The following is an 11,053-nucleotide window of genomic DNA, read 5'->3' on the forward strand; positions in this document are numbered from 1 at the left end:
CCTCATGTGTCTGATCTGCAAACCCAGCATTACAGGACATTGGCTAGAACCCTAGGTGGGAACATTGAGACACTGACAACTCAACAACAGGGATGCAAAAACAGAATGCATTGACAAATATATTGGCATAAATGCTCATTTCCATTAGCATCGCTAGCACCAAGCTAGTCATTCCCCTAAGCAGTGAGCTGATGAGTGAATGAACATTAAATCTGCCCCTTTCACTAAAGATTTAAACTTAAAGTGTGTAACTGTTAGCCCCTTAGCTTTACAGCCTGTTAACACATCAGGCTACTTTACTGTCATGGTTTGTTGATAAAATGAATAAATGAAGTGCAATACTTGTGAAATATAATATAGCTGAAATCAGCAAACACAGTTACTGGCAAACATTAACATCAACATATATGAGTAAAGATAAATTAACAACAAATGCAAGTGGTTAGCTTGTAACACATCAACTTGATGCAACCTGGACACATCATCAATCATGGAGTGTTTTGGGTCTTTCGAACATCATACACTCTCACCCAGGAGACCCAGCTGGGGTTGATCAGGCCCCAGCTTGTGTCCAGGTAGTGCTACCCCACCCACGGTTCTCCTCTTATCCACAGCCACCTTGAGGCAACTTCTGCTGCATCAGTGGATTCGTTAATGGCCCATCGCTTACTGGCCCCAGTGATGCCCAGGATGTTGTAGGCCCTGCAGAGAGACTGGCCAGCGAACCCTCTGCATCCCACCTCGATGGGTTCACACCATGCTCGCCACCCTTTGTTCCGGCACTCCTCCACTAGCTCAGTGTACTTTGCCCTCTTCCTCTCGTTGGCCTCCTCGATGCGGTCTTCTCAGGGTACGGTGAATTCCAGTAAAACTATTTGCTTGGAGGTCTCTGAAATGAGTAGCATGTCGGACCGCAGTATTGTAGTGGTGACAGTTTCTGGGAATTTCAGTTGCTTCTCCAGGTCAACTTTCATCTCCCAGTCTTGTTCTGTTACTAGCAGGCCAGATGAGGTGGTCCTGGCAGCTGGTGGTGGTTTCTCCCCAGCCCGGATGAAAGCAATGGTGTTCTTCACTTGGTGGAGGCACTTGCAGTGGCCAATTCCACAGCTGATTGTGTTCGTTATGGCTTTCAGGACTTTGTCATGGCGCCAGCGGTAGTGCCCCTTCCCCAGGGCTTTCGAACAGCAGCTGAGGATGTGTTCCAGGGTCCCCCTCTTCAGGCACAGGTTGCAGGCAGGTGACTCCACCAATCCCAAGCTGAACAGGTTGGATGGGCTCAGTAGTACATTGTAGACAGCCTGGATCAGAAATCGTATATGATGGGGTTCTGCTTTCCACAGGTCCGCCCGTGAGACTTTGCGGTCCACTGCATGCTCTCATCTTGTCCATGCACCCTGCTGCTGCTACACCATCCTGCTGGCCTGCTCCTCCTCTGCTGATGCCCGCATCTCTTGCTGCACCAGTACTCTCCTGTCCTTCCCTCGTGCCTTGTTGTAACGCCATCCAGGCCGGCTCTTCCATGAGTCACTACTCTCACCAGTGCCTTGTGCTATATCCGTGACTCAGCCAAATCCACAGCCTCTGCTGCCATCCACCTCCACCCTGTCCTTACTTCAATCCCAGCCTGGGAGACCTTCGGGTCCTCTGACTCTCTGTATTGCAGCACCTCCCTTGAACTCCTCACTCAAGCTGCTGATGGGGAGCTTCAGCTTGTTGTTCTGGCTGTACAGGGTGATATTGCTCAGGCTCAGAGTTAGACCCAGCCACTTCTGTAGAAACCTGCTGACTCTCTTGTCAAAGCCCTTGATGGTAGAGATTGGAACCTCATAGATCAGGAGGGGCCAGAGAATCCGTGGGAGGATGCCATGTTGGTAAACCAAGGCCTTAAACTTGCCAGATAGGCCTGACTTGTCCACTGCGGCTAGCCAGGCTTCCAGCTCAAGGTTGGTTGCACGTATGATTGCCGTGTCTTTCAGGCTACAGTCGAACATCTTTCCCAGGCTCTTCACTGGTTTCTCGTAGCTAACCAGATACCATATGAACTTATCAGTTAGTATAAAACTAAGAATAATAAACTGTGACAAAGTGTCATGCTAGATCAAAACTCTTATTGTTAGTAGAATTTTTTATTTATTTATGAGTTTTAAAATTACACATTTCATAATTTCCAGGTAAGGAGCGAATGAGACAACATACAGCTTTCGTCCTCTGTTTTTTCTAGAGGAATAGTTTCTTGCAAAATGTCTCTCAATAGTTGCTTGGTTGAAGTCATCTTCATTCACCAGCTTCTTGTTCGAATTGTCCCATTTCAAATGGAAAAATTTGAATGAGAAACTGACTTTGTCTTCATGACCTTTTAGTGTTTGACAGTTTCTCATTGCAGATTAAATGCATCAAGAAACCAGCTGGAGTGTTTATAAATGCAAATAAGTCCATTCATCTACGAATAATCGATTTTTCACTTTAAATCATTCTCTTTGCCATTTTGTTACCTAGGCAAGATTGTTGTCTGTATTGCTATGTTGACCAGCAGTCTGAGAACATCTTCAGGATTAAAGGGTGAATTGGCAATTCTACATTGACTCCACTGTTTAAGACTATTTATGGTTAAAACTGTTAGAGATCAGCAGAGCTTTATTTTACTGCAAAGGAATATTTTATTTTTACCTAAAAATCTAATTCTGCTAGGGAGCACTTTGATACACACCCTCTACAGGATGGCAGATCTGTTGGTGACCACTAGAGTATATAGAGTGGAAAGCGGCTTTAGCAATTTTTACACACTACATCAGACTCTTTAATTTTACACAAAAAGTGAGAGAAATGTGGTTCTTCATGATATAACCTCTTTAATCTATATTACATTTGTGTTTGTAAGCGGAAGAACAGATAATTGATAATTAGCCTTCACATTTTTGCAATTTATGCTATTTTGAGATAAATCAAGCAGTTACATACATTTTAACCTGTCTGTATACAATGCAAACTGATTGAAAATGTGAATGTCACTTATTTCAGAACTATGTAATTAATCATATAATAACACACATTAGCGTATTATAGCAAATTGACAGTAATAACACTCAACTTCTAATGGTAAATATGATTTCCACATTGACCCCCAACATTTACAAACATTTTTAAAAAATTAAAAGAATGTGGTGTTTTTTATCTTAAAGGACAACAGAGAGTTTTCCAAACTAACAAAATGCTCCAAAGAAGCTACAGAGGGAAGCAGCAAAACTCCAGGGAGATGATAATGGTATGCTGGTCTACTTTTGTCTGAAGCTGTCTTATTCCTCAGAGACCCCTTAAATTCCAGATCTATGACACTCTGAAAGGAAAGTACACTTACTGGCCACTTTATTAGAAACCCATACTTTGTGCTTACACTAACTGGCCACTTTATTAGAAACACCCACCTAGTCCTTCCACTCAATGGCCATTTTATTAGAAACACCTACTTTGTGCTTCCATTAATTGTCCACTTTATTAGAAACACCTACTTTGTGCTTACACTCACTAGCCACTTTATTAGAAACACTCGCTTTGTACTTCCACTAACAGGCCACTTTATTAGAAACACCTACCTTGTTTTTCCACTACTGTATATTTCCACTCCCCCACCACCTCTTTCCATGGTGAAGTGAATAATTTTGAATATCTAAAAGTGTAAAGGCTAAATACTGTTTGACATAACAGTGACAGACGTGACTGCTTTTAACTGGTTTGATCACGTTCTGATTTTTCTCCAATAGAGCCTTAAAAGACTGAAGACACCATACAATACACTTTCTATTAGAAAAAAAGCAGAACCTCAGATAACTTACATAAAATTCTGCATAAAATGTAAAAGTAATACATAGTTATATGTGGGGGGAAAAAAACTAATTAATTTTATCTTAATTTCCCACTGGTGGGATGAGCAAAATTAAATTAAATCACTGTCTCAGAGGCAGACGTGTTGAAAAAGCTGTTAATTAGAACTTTTCTATCTCCTTATGTATCTTCTGACCTACCTACCTAAAATCATACCTCGCTCCAGCTCCAGTAGCTGGTGATCCAGCTCCTCGCTGGCCCTGCTTACTCTCCTCACACCCACACTCGCAGGAGCACAGGTTTCAGAGGAACTGTGTGACAAGATATCATTCCAGCTGACATGTGAAATAGTGCAGCATTCTGCAGACATAGAGAGAGAGAGAGAGAGAGAGAGAGAGAGGGAGAGAGGGAGAGAGGAAGGGAGAGACAATAAGACAGAGAGAGTGAAAGAGCAAAAGAGAAAGGGAAAGGGAAAGAGAAAAAGTGAGAGAAATAAAAAGGGAGAGAGAAAGAGTAAGAGATGGAGAGAGAGAGAGAGGAAGGGAGGAAAAGTGAGACAGAGTAAGAGAGAAGACGAGAGAGAGAAAGGGAGAGGGAGAGAGGAAGGGAGAGACAGTGAGACAGAGAGAGAGTGAAAGGGTGAAAGAGAAAGGGAAGGAGGAAGAGAGAAAAAGTGAGAGAAATAAAAAGGGAGAGAGAAAGAGAGCAAGAGATTGAGGGAGAGAGAGAGAGAGAGAGAGAGAGAGAGGGAGGGAGGGAGGAAGAGAGAGAGAGAGAGAGAGAGAGAGAGAGAGAGAGAGAGGAAGGGAGAGACAGTAAGAGAGAGAGAGAGAAAGAGAGAGCAAGGGAGAGACAATAAAACAGAGAAAGTGAAAGAGCAAAAGAGAAAGGGAAAGAGGAAGAGTGAGAGAAATAAAAAGGGAGAGAGAAAGAGAGTAAGGTATGGAGAGAGAGAGAGAGAGAGAGAGAGAGAGAGAGAGGGAGAGAGAGAGAGAGAGAGAGAGAGAGAGAGAAAAGGGAGAGATAGAATTTTCTGTTCCGGAGAAATTGCTATCATTAAGAATCACATAATGTAGTCCTTAAGTTAGAAACACAGCCTGAGGTGGGATGGAGGACAGAGGGCTTGACACAGATGGAGCAATTTAACCATAGACAGACGGAGGAGTAAGAAGGGCAGAAGGATGGAGACAGTTCAAATTATTGGTTTGAAGAGACTTGTAGGAAATACTGTGACTAGATCTTTTCCTTCAGCATCAGGAACATATGTCTGTGTTTAGTTCTCTGAGGGGACCAGAGGTCCTGATTGTGATTAAAAATATTAACTTATGACTCCTGATTTTAAGCCTGAGAAGCCACAGCTGTGGTCAGTAATAGTCAAATAATGCTGTAATTGTAAATATAATATTTCTCTTCTATTATAGTATGCAGATTTTACTCTATTATAGTATATCTTAGTATACCTTTTTTCCCCCATGCTATGTTTAGTGCACTTAATGAAGGCACTTGAATGGCTGATGCTAGCTCATCTGAGACCTCTGGTCAAAACAGCACTCGACCCTCTGCAGTCTGCATACCAGGATGGCATTGGAGTGGGGCAGTTATTTACCTGCTGGACAGAACGTACTCTCACCTGGACACATCAGGCAGCACTGTGAGGATCATGTTCTTCGATTTCTCCAGTACATTCAACACCGTACAGCCTGTGCTGTTAGGGGAGAAACTATGGCTGATGCAGGTGGATGAATCCATCATCTCATGGACAATGGACTATCTGATTGGATGACCTCAGTATGTGCGATTGCAGGGCTGTGTCTCAGACATGACTGTGTGCGGTGTTGGGGCACCCCAGGGGACTGTTGTCTCTATTCCTGTTCAACCTGTACACCTCTGACTTCAGGTACAACATGTCATGAGTCATGTCAAATGCTGCAAAAATTCTCGGATGACGTGGCCAGCTGTAGCTAAACATCAGTAAGACTAAGGAGATGGTGCTGACCTTATGAAGTCCAAACCTGCCTTGTCAGCAGTTACTATTGATAGAGTTCAGTTGTGGAGGTGGTTGGAACCTACAAATATCTGGGTGTGCACTTGAACATTGAGCTGGACTGGAGCTGTTACACTCTCGTGGTGTACAAGAGAGGCCAAAGTTACCTCTACTTCCTGAGGAGGCTTAGGTTTATGTGTGCACTAAGCTCCTATGGACATTCTACCAGTCTGTTGTAGCGAGCGCTCTATTCTATGCAAAGCCACATTCTGCACGTGTTATGACAGCGTGGCTTCATAGTAAAAGAGTGCAGGTACTAGACTGGCCTGCCTGCAGTCCAGACCTGTCTCCCATTGAAAATGTGTTAGTGCATTATGAAGCGCAAAATACGACAACGGAGACCCCGGACTGTTGAGCAACTGAAGTTGTACATCAAGCAAGAATGGGAAAGAATTCCACCTACAGAGCTTCAACAATTAGTGTCCTCAGTTCCCAAACGCTTATTGAGTGTTGTTAAAAGGAAAGGTGATGTAACACAGTGGTAAACACGCCCCTGTCCCAACTTCTTTGGAACGTGTTGCAGGCATCAAATTCAAAATGAGTGAATATTTGCAAAAAACAATAAAGTTTATCTGTTTGAACATTAAATATCTTGTCTTTGTAGTGTATTCAATTGAATATAGGTTGAAAAGGATTTGCAAATCATCGTATTCTGTTTTTATTTATGTTTTACACAACGTCCCAACTTCATTGGAATTGGGGTTGTATATATGTTGCTACTGAAACACTGCAATTTCCCTCTAGGATTAATAAAGATCGATCCATCTGTCTGTCTGTCTATCAATCTATCTATCTAAAGAACCATTACACCATGTAAAGAACCCTCCAAGCATGTAAATGACTCTTTCAGTGTTCATTATTCTACATAGAACTACTTACTGTCTTTACTTAAGACCCTTGAAGAACCATCTTTTTAAGATTGTAGGTATCCCTACATTACATGATGCTACCAACCTGGAATGGTGGAGGTTAACCTGTACTTCTTCTGAGACAGCCCTTTTAACAAGAAGCAGAAGTGTGTAAACACTGGGTAAAACAAGTTCTGCTATTGCCTGCATTGCTTCAGCTCCCCACAGAAAGGTGTGCCATTTTATCTCTGCCACTGTTGCCCAGACTGAAATTTGTGGATGTTTCCAGAGCTGTCGGAGAACCAAACACACAACAGTGTGGGCATCCAAACTAAATAAAAGATATTAATGCATCATCTTTGCTATTGTTGTTGCTTTAGCAGAATTACTATTTCCAGCAGAAACAGTGTGGAAAAGAACCTATTGTCAAAATGGGCCTAGGCCCACCCACTTTTATCACTGGGCCACCCAAAGTAGCCCCTCACATTTATTTATAATATTAAAATTTGTAAAAGTCTTGCTCTTAAGTAATGACCAGTGGTGGACAGTAACTAAGTACATGTAATTAGATACTAGTAGTTTTTCATGTATTTGTACTTTACTTAAGTTTTTCCATTTTGGGTGACTTTTTACTTTCACTCCACTACATTTCAAAGTCAAAGATCTTACTTTTTACTCCACTACATTATGTGAAATACGTCATTCCTTTTGGCGTATGTGTGTATAAAAACATAATGTCAAAGTGAAAGAAGCGTGAAGCAAGAACACCAATCAGGGTATCGTGTTTTTTTCCTGAATTTATACAAACACTATTTCATTTTATAGTAAATTTGTTTTTGCTAGTTTATGTTTATGAAGAGAGACCTACAGATACAACACAGTAAAGGAAAACTCATTTGTGAATTTGTGTTTAAATCAAGTTTTTATTAAACTTAAACTTAATAATAAATCTTAAACTGAAACTTTGCTTGTTTGTAAAAGTGATTTCAGAGCCACTCAGTGTTTTGTGCTTATGATCATTTTAATAGACGTCAGCGTCACTAATTAAAGACATTCTATTAAAAGCCTGGTTTACCAAGAGTGATACCAGAGGATTTTCACCTACAATGAGTAAATGAAGCAAGAATCTTCTTACAATAACAGTAACAGGACATCAGAGCCATAATTAATCTAGTACTTTTACTTTTGATACTTAAGTACATTTGAAGGCAAATACTGTTGTACTTTTACTCAAGTTGAGGTCTTAAGTAAGTACTTCTACTTTTACTGGAGTAATATTTTACCTTGGGTATCTCTACTTTGACTCAAGTACATGATTTGTGTACTTCATCCACCTCTGGTAATGAATAACCAAAAAAGGAAAAATGAAAACACTCCTTAAATATAAAACATTTGAAATTCAATTATTAACATGACCAAACAAAATTCCAGTTTAGCCACTAAATAATATAAATGACTGAGGTGTTTACTTATCATCACTCCCTTTTGAGCTTGCAACACTTTCTCAAACACCCAGCTGCAGTCTACAGCACTGAATCTAGACATATTAAGTATATAGTATTAAGTATGAAAAAAAAAAACACTGTCTGTGCACATGGCATGGGTGAATATCTCATCTGTGAAAGCACCATTACTGTTGAATCATATTTACAGGTTTTGGACCAACATGTGCTGCCATTCAGACAACATTCTTTTTTTGTGAAGGCCTTGCTTATTTTGGCACGACAATGGCAAACCGTATTCTTCATGTATTAGAGCAGCATGGCTCTGTAGTAAAATAGTGTTGTGCTAAGCTGACCTGCCTGCTGTCCAGAACTGTCACCCATTGAAAATATTTGGCACTTTATGAAATGGAAAATACAATGAAGAAGACCCCCGAACTGCTGACCACTTTCAAAACTACAGCAGTGTCTCCTCAGTTTCCAAACACTTACTGTAACGCGATGATGAGGCAGACGCACACGCTGAGAGAAGCGAGATTTATTATTTATTATTTAAGGGCAAATCCATACTTAGGGTCAAGACAGTCCAAGGTCAATGAGCTAATGCAGAGAGAACAATAGGCAGACATAACGCAACTAAACACAGACTGGAAACAACACTTTAGGCAAAAATTCTTAGCATTTGATTTGTTGTTTTTGTGCTGTTTTTAATTAAACATAGGATTTATTAATTTACTTCTTATGGTTTTGCTAATTTCTTAGAAATAAGGTTATATGATACATACAGTTATTGACTGTATGTACAATATATAATATATACACTCAGTGACTGTATCTGATCTATAGACTTATTGACTGTATATGTGATATATATTTGATATATACACTTATTGACTGTATATAGGATACATATGATATATACACTCATTGATTGGAACATGCAAGCACTGTTTTATGTCAGAGATGTAAATAAGAAACTGTGTTCACTCTTTGGAAATCAAATAATGTTAATGTTCAGGTTCTATGTTCACATGATGATAATAACATTATTGAATTGTTGAAGGTAATCAATAAAATCTGAAGGAGGTTGTCTTGTCCTCTTAAACATCTATAACAAAATCCACTGCTTGTACATGGCATAGATCTTTCTTTTGGGTCAGAAAATGTGACTGATCATTAATTATTTTAAGAATTAGTTTAATTAGTGTACCAAAACAACAGAAATAGCATCATAAGGTTAAGGTTTGGGTTCAGTTAGGTGAAGCACACTTACTTTCATACAGAACATAAGGGAAACAACACACACGTGATCAGAGTGTTTGTGTCTTGAAGTCTAGTTTGTGCCTCTGAGGAAAAACAACACGTCCCATCGCAGGAAAATGGAGCAGCAGTGTGAAGAGGGAAGCTGCACATCAGGCCCTTGATAAGAATGCTATTTTCACTGCACAGATAACACTTTCCAGAGACAGTACACATGTTTTGCTGACTGTGAAAAAAATCTTTTCTGCAACTGCATGTAACAGGTTGGGATCAGAGCCTCTGTCTGAACTCACCGTGAAGAATATCCAATGCAGTGCAATATTCAGTGCACAAATAAAAGAACAAATCCCAAACAAAAAAACAACTGATGAATGTCAGAACCCTCATGAAAACTGTGTGAGTGGGTCTTACGAAGACATTTCTCCTTAAGAATGGATGTTGAATGAGGCCCAATGTAGGGTACCAGACACAAAAAGCCTGTGTATTGTGTCCAATATACCAGCATGTTGCTATGATGAGGAAACTCATGTCACATATGTGTGAAAACATATTATGAATTCTGGTCAATGTTATAGTGGAACATCTAAAAATTTCATGCGAAAGGTAAAGGGTTTCAAAGGGCTGAAATTTAAAACTATTTCTGTAATTAATTCATTTCTTTATTATTTTGTGTATTTAAATCAATGTATGTAAGCGTTCAGCCTTTTGTTGGCTATTATTCTTTTTTATATCCATACTCATGCAGAGCTCTTTCCAAATAAAACAGTATTGTCCTCTACACTTCCTGTAGCATTAAGTTACAACAATCCACACTGCTGTCCTACCTACAGTCACACCAAAACGCACTACCATCCTATAGTCACAACACAGCAGACTGCCATACTACAGTCACACCAAAACACACTGCCATCCCACAGTCACACCAAAACACGATGCCATCCTATAGTCACACCAAAACACACTGCCATCCCACAGTCACACCAAAACACACTGCCATCCTATAGTCACACCAAAACACACTGCCATCCCACAGTCACACCAAAACACACTGCCATCCTACAGTCACATCAAAACACACTGCCATCCCACAGTCACACCAAAACACGATGCCATCCTACAGTCACATCAAAACACACTGCCATCCTACAGTCACATCAAAACACACTGCCATCCCACAGTCACACCAAAACACGATGCCATCCTACAGTCACACCAAAACACATTACCATCCAACAGTCACACCAAAACACGATGCCATCCTACAGTCACATCAAAACACACTGCCATCCCACAGTCACACCAAAACATGATGCCATCCTACAGTCACATCAAAACACACTGCCATCCCACAGTCACACCAAAACATGATGCCATCCTACAGTCACATCAAAACACACTACCATCCCACAGTCACACCAAAACATGATACCATCCTACAGTCACACCAAAACACACTGCCATCCCACAGTCACACCAAAACACACTGCCATCCTACAGTCACACCAAAACACGATACCATCCTACAGTCACACCAAAACACGATACCATCCTATAGTCACATCAAAACACACTGCCACCCTATAGTCACACCAAAACACACTGCCATCCTACAGTCACACCAAAACACGATACCATCCTAC

The 11,053-nt window shown here is 40.6% G+C and overlaps 1 pseudogene; it reads right to left on the bottom strand.

Annotated features, from left to right (window-relative positions):
- Window positions 1-581: 581 nt before the first annotated feature.
- On the bottom strand, window positions 582-5,568 carry LOC108435381 (annotated as a pseudogene).
- Between the last annotated feature and the right edge of the window lie 5,485 nt (window positions 5,569-11,053).

Source organism: Pygocentrus nattereri, chromosome 18, assembly GCF_015220715.1.
Source record: "Pygocentrus nattereri isolate fPygNat1 chromosome 18, fPygNat1.pri, whole genome shotgun sequence".
NCBI lineage: Eukaryota > Metazoa > Chordata > Actinopteri > Characiformes > Serrasalmidae > Pygocentrus > Pygocentrus nattereri.